The following is a 6,561-nucleotide window of genomic DNA, read 5'->3' on the forward strand; positions in this document are numbered from 1 at the left end:
CAGGCGTGGTGGCGCTGGCCTTTAATCCCAGCACTGGGGAGGCAGAGGCAGGTGGATCTCTGAGTTCAAGGCCAGCCTGGTCTATAAAGTTGAGTCCAGGACAGCCAAGGCTACACAGAGAAACCCTGTCTCGAAAAACCAAAACCAAACCCAAAACAAACAACAATAAAACCCAACACCAAAAACAAAAAACAAGGGGCTAGATAGATGGTTCAGCCGTTAAAGAGCACTGGCTGCTCTTCCAAAGAATTTGGGTTCAATTCCCTGTACCCACATGGCAGCTCACAATTGTCTGTAACTCCAGTTCCAGAGGACCTGACAAAACACTCATGCACATAAAAATAATGTTTTCTTTTGTTTTTTTGGTTTGGTTTGGTTTGGTTTTTCGAGACAGGGTCTCTCTGTGTAGCCTTGGCTGTCCTGGACTCACTTTGTAGACCAGGCTGGCCTCGAACTCACAGTGATCCACCAGCTTCTGCCTCCCAAGTGCTGGGATTAAAGGCGTGTGCCACAAAAATAACTTTAAAATAAGAGATACATTAAAAACAAGCAAACAAAAAAAAAACGGAGCAACAATGATAGAAAGAGCTGTGGAGATGGCTCGGTGGACAAGAGCTCTTGCCTGGCAAATCATGAGGATCAGAGTTAAAATCCCCAGCACCCACAAAAAGGGCTGAATGTGGCCTCCAGCTCCTATAGTGACCTCAGAGCTGTGGATCGATCCTGTAGACAAGAAGGGTGGCTGGGGCCTGCTGACTGCCAAGCTAGCATTCTTAAAACCCTGTTTTGCCGGCGGGGGTGGCACATGTCTTTAATCCCAGCACTCATGGAGGCAAAGGCAGGCAGATCACTGTGAGTTCGAGGCCAGCCTGGTCTACATAGTGAGTCCAGGACAGCCAAGGCTACACAGAGAAAGTCTGACTCGAAAAACAAAAAAACAAAGACTCTGTTTTAAGAGAATAAGGCAAAAAGAGGGATATCCATGCATACAGACTTGCTTGTTACACACACACACACACACATCCTCTCAGGATGCTTTTCAGCTGGCAAAAACTAAGCCCCTCCAACAAAGTGGTCCAACTTCTAAGTGGATAAACATCACCTGCTCTCTCACAAGTCTGCTCCCCATCTCACACTTGGGATCAAAACAAAAACATGTTTATTTCCCCTACTCATAGCATAAACAAAGCTCCATCATCAGCACCTTATAATCTGGACATGGTGGTATATGCCTATAATCCCAGCACTCGTAAGGTTCAAGGTCACCCTCAACTACATAGGCAGTTTGTGGCCAACCTGAGCTACATGAGACCATATCAAGGAAAACAAAAAGATCAAAATTTAGTAGTAAGTATTATTATGGTCCAGGCACTGTGTAAGAGCCTAGGGACACACTAATATGACTATTGTGAGATAAACATTAGCAATTTTTAAAATCATTGTTCTGTTTGTTTGTTTGTTTGTTTGTTTGTTAGAGATAGGGTGTTGGCTCTGTTTCTTAACAATTAAACTTTATTATACAACCCAACTAGCTTACACAAGAAGGAAAAAAGGTTAAAGGGACAAAAGAGTGAACCTTCCGGTATCCGTTCCATGGGACGGGTCCTTAGGTGTCTCTCTGGCCCGCCTGCTGGACCAGCCTGTCCGCTGCTCCACAGGCGCTCAAGCCCGGGCTCAACCTGTTGTTTTCTCCTCCCCACCTTCCTGAGTCACGTGGGAAGGGCGGTCTCCTTCTCCCTTGAGGGTCAATTAGGAAAACCATAGCCCAGGTGGAGTTTCCAGGTCTGCTTCCTGAATTCCAGGCTCAGGATGGCTCCACTCAGTCTGTCACAAGGTATTCATGGGGTGCCCCAAGACTGCTTCCACCTGTGACAAAGCTTAATCTTTTCCAAATAGGGTCTTGCTATGTAGCTCAGGTCATGCCTCATTTTACAGGTGTGAGGTTACCGGCACATGTCACCACACCCCCACTTTATTATTATTAATTATTATCAGTATTGCAGAGCTTGGGATGGAGCCAGAAGCCTGAAATATAAGGTCGATGCTCCATCACCAAACTATATCCCTTCGCTCCATTGTTGTTGCTATTACTATTTGGGTTTGGTTGTTTGGTAGAAAGGTCTCATGAAGCCCCATCTGGCTTTCAGCTGTGTAGACAGCCAAGATGGCCTTAACTCCTCCTTCCAAGTTCTAAGTGTGAGCATGTCTGGCAGGAGTCACCATGCCTGCCGTTAGTAACTTTTTTTTTTTTAATTTAATCAATAGTCTATGAGCATTGTCAGTAGGACCGTGAATTCACTTTTGTTCAATTCCAACAGCAATAGTAAAAAAAGAAGTTTTAAAAACTGGGTGTGGTGACACAGGCCTTTAATCCCGGCCTTCTGAGGCAGAAGCGGGCAAATCTCTGTGAATTGGCAGCCAGCCGTACTGTCAACACAGCCAGAGTGAGGACCAACGCCCCCCCCCCCCACCATGTCAGCAGAAACAAAGGACAGCATAAAACACAGGAATTATAAAAGAGGACATTTCACTCATAACAAAAGTTATTACAGAGGACACTGGAACTTCACGAAGATGTTTAGTCAAGGACAGCTGCTGAACAGTGCACTCAGACTGACACCACTCTTGTTATTGTTCACTATCTCCAAGGATAAGTGATTCAAAATAACTTATGTAATCCTTCTCATTTTTGCCTTTCGTGTTTCCCTTGCCTCTGCCTCTCTGGATATGCATTTGGTCTACCATGGTACACATATTGCCATCGTGGGGGGGCTAAACGTTATCCATCCTTCTTTATTCGCGTTTTTGTTGTCCTTGTCTGTTTGTTCTGAGACAAGATCTCATGAATCCTGGGCTGGCGTCCAATTTGCTGAGTAGCCAAAGGGTGTAACTCTTGCTTTTACCTCCTGAGGCTGGGAGGGAAGCCTACATCATCACTCTGGGCTCTATGCATGCTGGGCAAGCAACTGGGCTACAGCCCCAGCCCTGCCTTTGGGGGTTTTTTTTTGTTGTTGTTGTTGTTTTTTAGATAGGATCTTATTATGAAACTCATGCTGTCCTTTTGCTGTTGTTGTTTTTGGTTTTTCGAGACAGGGTTTCTCTGTGTAGCCGTGACTATCCTGAACTCACTTTGTAGACCAGGCTGGCCTCGAACTCACAGCGATCCACCTGCCTCTGCCTCCCGAGTGCTGTTGTTTTCTTTTTTTGTGTGTCTTGTTTGTTTTTTTTTTCCAAGACAGGGTTTCTCTGTGTCCTGGACTCACTTTGTAGACCAGGTTGGCCTTGAACTCTAAGAGATCCAACTGCCTCTGCCTCCTGAGTGCTGGGACTAAAGGTGGGTTTCCCTGTATGTAACAGCCCTGCCTGTCCTGGACTTCCTTTTTGTAGACCAGGCTAGCCTTAAACTCAAAGAGATTTTCTGGCCTCTGCTTCCCTGAAAGCTGGAATTACAGGCTTGTGCCAGCCTTGCCCGGCTTCCTGCTGTTCTTCAGTTATGGTAATTGCCTTGCCTCAGCCTCCGATTTACTAGGAATGCAGTTTTGTGCTACCGTGCTCAACCTTTTCTTTTGTTTGTTTTGTTTTGTTTTGTTTTTCGAGACAGGGTCTCTCAGTGTAGCTTTGGCCGTCCTGGACTCACTTTGTAGACCAGGCTGGCCTCGAACTCACAGCGATCCGCCTACCTCTGCCTCCCAAGTGCTGGGATTAAAGGCGTGCGCCACCACGCCTGGCTACCAACCATTTCTTAAATATGAGTGCACTATTCCATATAATCAGAGAGCAGCCTTCAAGATGCAAAAATTCACACGAGCCCTGCAGTACCATATAATTCTCAAAGCCCTTTCAAAATTTGAATGACATTTTTTCAAGGTAGGGCTAGGTGATAAAGTTCAGGGGCTGGAATGCCCCTCCTGACAAGAGCCAGGCATCGTGTTCACCCCCAGCACCCAGGAGTGGGGGGGGGATGGGAACAGTTAGTCAGTCATGCCTTGTGTTTAAGACCTTGATTCTTTTCAAAATGACAGGCTAGGTATTTTGTAGAATAGTCCTTCATTTGAAAACATCTACACGGGGCTGGAGAGGTGGCTCAGCGTTTAAGAGCACTGGCCGCGGGGCTTGGTGGCTCATCCCTTTAATCTCAGCACTCAGGAGGCAGAGGCAGATGGATCTCTGTGAGTTCAAGGCTAGCCTGGTCTACAAAATGAGTCCAGGACTGCCAAGACTACAGAGAAATCCTGTGTCAAAAATTCAAAAAAACAAAACCAACTAATTACTAAACTCGGTGGCGGTGGTGCCTGTTAGGGTTCTGTTTCAGTCCGCCTACTTGGGATGTCATCACTTACCTGCCACGGGGGCGTGGCCCTGCCCATGGCCATTTAGAAGGCCTAACTTCCAAGTGCCTCGCTCTCTTACCTCTCTCCCCTCCACTACCTGCTCCTCCCTCTTATTTTTTTTTTATCTCTCTTCTTTTCTCTCTCTCTAGAGTACCCCTCCCCCTCTTTTCTTCTCTCCCCATTCTCACTTAATAAACCTCATATAATATGTTATCTGTTGCCTGGCATCTTATTATCTTATCATCGTATTTTCTTTTTATTAATCATAACAGTGGCACATGCCTTTAATCCCAGCTCTTGGGAAGCAGGGGCAGGTGCTTCTGTGAGTTCCAGGCCAGCCTGGTCTACAGAGCGAGGTCCAGGACAGCTAGAACTGTTATACAGAGAATCTTTGTCTTGAAAAAATTAAAAAAAAAAAAAAAGCACTAGCTGTTCGTCTGGAGGTCATGGTGGTGGCTCCCCATCATCTAAAATAGGATCTGGTGCCCTCTTCTGGTATGCAGGTGTATATGCAGCTAGAGCATCTGTATCAATAAATCTAAATAGAAGCAGGGCATGGTGACCCACGCCTTTATTCCCAGCAGGGGGGGGGAGCGGAGGCAGGGGGGCGGGAGGAGAGGGGCAGGGGGGACAGGACAGCAAGGGCTACACAGAGAAACCCTGTCTCAGGGGGAAGAAAAGAAAACATCTATATTTCTTCCTCATGATTTTTTTTTTTTTTTTTTTTTTTGGTTTTTCAAGACAGGGTCTCTCTGTGTAGCCTTGGCCATCCTGGACTCACTTTGTAGACCAGGCTGGCCTCGAACTCACATCGATCCACCTACCTCTGCCTCCCGAGTGCTGGGACTAAAGGCGTGCGCCACCACGCCCGGCTCCTCATGATGTTTTTATGCAGAAAGTTCAAAAACAACATTGGGATCTCAAGATGCATACAGTGTTGATATTCTCTGATGTCTGATTATGCTGAGTTAAAAATGTCTGTCTGCTTCTCTCCTATGAGTTAGTGTGCCATATTGTCATTAAATGCTTTATGGGAAAATATTTTGAAATAAATTAAATACTGTTTGTCAACAAATGTTTGCCAGCAATTTGATATCTATTGATGATTATGGTCTGATTGAATTATACTGTTGTTTCTGGGCCTGTAGGTCAGTAAACTCAGTGCCTCACTTCCCCTGTTTTACAAAGAAAATTAAGAAACAGAAGTTGGGATAGTAGCATCAATCTACTTATTATTTGAGGCTGAGCACTCACAGAGCCCAGGGTCCCACCACGCAATAGGATATGCTGTTTAATGTCTGTACTCCACCATCACTTGGAAGGTAGAGACAGAAGGATCAGGAGTTTGAAGTCATCCTTGACAATATAGCAAGTTAAAGGGGTTTCTTTTGTTTTTGTTTTTCAAGACAAGGTTTCTCTGTGTAGCCTTGGCTGTCCTAGACTCACTTTGCAGACCAGGCTGGCCTTGAACTCACAGTGATCCACTTGCCTCTGCCTCCCGAGTGCTGGGATTAAAGGCATGTGCCACCAATGCTTGGCTCTACAGACCAGGTGGGTTTGTTTTTGTTTGTTTGTTTGTTTGTTTGTTTTTTACACTGGCCGTATTTAAGGAGAAGTCTAATGTAAAAGGAACTTTTATTTACCTGTTTCAATTGTTGTCTGGGAATTTTACTGCCTCTGTCTGCCAACCTAGGCCTAGTCCTGGAAGCTTCCAGCTTTTGTACAACCTAATCTAGGCCGAGAATTTTTTCAACATCTGAGACTTACTTCTTAATAAGCTCACCCTTTCTTATTTTTACTGAGCTCTGGGCTGGCTGGTTCAACTCAGCTGTTCTGGCTCAAAGGCCTCTCCCAGCTGACTGATTCAATCTGGCTTCTCTCTCAGCCTATGAATTGTTCTGCTTGGCCTCAAACTACTTGCAGCAATTGGCTCTGATCTTCTGGCTCCTTCTCATTCTCTGGCTCCCTTGGTCTTCACTTGAGTTCTTTCTCTGCAACCTGTCTGTTAATGTCCTGGTAAAATGGCCTCCTCTCTCTCTGCATTGCTCCTTAAGTAGCTTCCCTTTCCTCTCCCTTCTCCTGAGAGTTGGGTGTATTCAATTCAATTCATTTGACAATTCAATATGTAAAATCTTTCTCAGATTTATCACTTTTTCTGCCACTCAATTAAACATCGCTTTCAAACACGGGTTCTTCCTTCTACAAATGAACTTTACCTTCATTGTTTGGG

This window comes from Acomys minous, assembly GCF_964271855.1.
Source record: "Acomys minous genome assembly, chromosome: 9".
NCBI classification, from domain to species: domain Eukaryota; kingdom Metazoa; phylum Chordata; class Mammalia; order Rodentia; family Muridae; genus Acomys; species Acomys minous.